Raw genomic sequence first — 1,942 nt, 5'->3', positions numbered from 1 at the left:
TCTGGCCATGAAAATGGGGATGTCACACAATGTATTTAACTTCGGCTATAGAGAGAGCAATGCAGTTCTTTTTCTTGGATGACCAGCTGACTAGTCGACCACCTAGGAATTGACATCCACTTGATGTACTTTTCCTATCGAGTTGAAGTCCACCATAGTTTGAATCTGAGTAGGCTTGGAGAAGGAAACTCTCATTAGCTGGGTACCAGATTCTGAGATTCTTAGTGCCTTTGAGGTATCGTAAAATTTGCTTGACAGCCAAAAGATGAGACATCTGTTGGATTAATGTCTAAGTCCATAACTATAATTGGTAAGACTTGACCCGACCCGGCATGGTCCATTTGGGTTGCATACCATCATGCACTTGAATGAGAGAAATAAGACACTTATGGTTATTAATATATTATAAATTCTAGTATATTAATAATAAGAATAATAAGATTATTTAATTAGTATTGATCAAGAATTAATCTAGGATTAATTAAGTGATCAAAAGAAGACTAATTAAATATATGGGTTGATTGTGTAAATCATCCATACTTGTATAGTGGGCTAATGCTCCATGGATAATCAAGTTGGGCTAAAACCCATAGGATGGTCCATGGATGCTCCATGGTGTATTTGTACCCATGGATCCAAGGAAATGGAAAGCCATGACAATTAAGAGTTTACCCTAATTGTGTAACTATATAAGCATCTTATTATTGAGGAAAAATCGGCCACTAGTGTGTGTGAAGAAAGGGCTAGCCGATTTCATGAAGTGTAGAATTCTCTCAAATCATTCCAAGTGTTTTGATGATTGTGATTCCATTTGAGGTGTCACACTTGGGGCACTAGGCACTCAAGCTTCATGAAGACATTCTACATCAAAGAGGTATGTATTCTATCTTGCTATAGTTATTTTTTTGTATGCTAGATTAGGATAATACCTTGGAAGTTCTTATTTGCATGTATAATAGAGAAAACATAGATCCAAGGTATTTAGGGTTGCATGTACACTTAGGAAGTGTTAGAATGCTCAAAACCCAACAGTGGTATCAGAGCCACGGGTTGTTTTCTGTTATATTGATGCAAATATTTTATTTTCAAAGTTGAAAAAAAAAGGAAAAAAAAAGCATGAAGTTTGTCAAATTTTAAAATAATTACTTGTTCTTGTGAAAAACTAATTATTCGTAAAATTTGAATAATTTGCTTTATGAGTTGAATTAGGTCAAATTTAATAAAAGATAAAATAATATGATTATTTTATTAGTTTTAAAAGTTTGATCTAAAAAGTTTTATTTTTTTGAAACCTCCATAAGTTATGGATTTGAAAAGGTTTTAAAAAAAAAAATTGATTCAAAGTTTTTTTGGAGTTACAAAATTTGGTGTTAATGTTTTAAAGGATTCCATAACTTAAGAATAAGTTATGGATCACCAAAAGTTTTTTGTGTTACCTTGTTTTATGAGTGAATTTAGATTAATGAATAAAATTATGTGATAGTTGGTTTTAATCCAAATTAATCTAAGAATTGATTCTAAAATGTGTTTTTGTAACTTGTCCTCAAGTTATATGAAAAGTCACATTTAAGAATCATAAAACTCATAAAAATTGGCAAAGGTTACAAAAATGAAGAGTCTAGTTCTAATTAAATGGTTTTATGACTCCATAACTTGTCCTCAAGTTATGGAGGACCAAGAGTCTCTTCATTTAATAAAATAAAATAAAATAAAAAAAGGTGTAACCTTAATTAATTTCATAAGTTATAAAATAAAGAAAAGTTAATTCTTTTATTAGTTTAAAGTCTTCCATAACTTGTCCTCAAGTTATGGAACTTGAAGAGTTTTTGGATTAAAACTACTTTAAACACATAAGTTATGGAATTAATTAGTTTTGAATAGTTTCAAAACTTGCCCTCAAGTTTTGGAATTTGTAAAGTTTTCTCTTATGAATACTTTAATT

The sequence above is a fragment of the Lactuca sativa genome, chromosome 3 (genome assembly GCF_002870075.4).
Source record: "Lactuca sativa cultivar Salinas chromosome 3, Lsat_Salinas_v11, whole genome shotgun sequence".
NCBI lineage: Eukaryota > Viridiplantae > Streptophyta > Magnoliopsida > Asterales > Asteraceae > Lactuca > Lactuca sativa.
The sequence above is the reverse complement of the archived record's forward strand: the minus strand, read 5'-3'. Positions refer to the sequence as shown.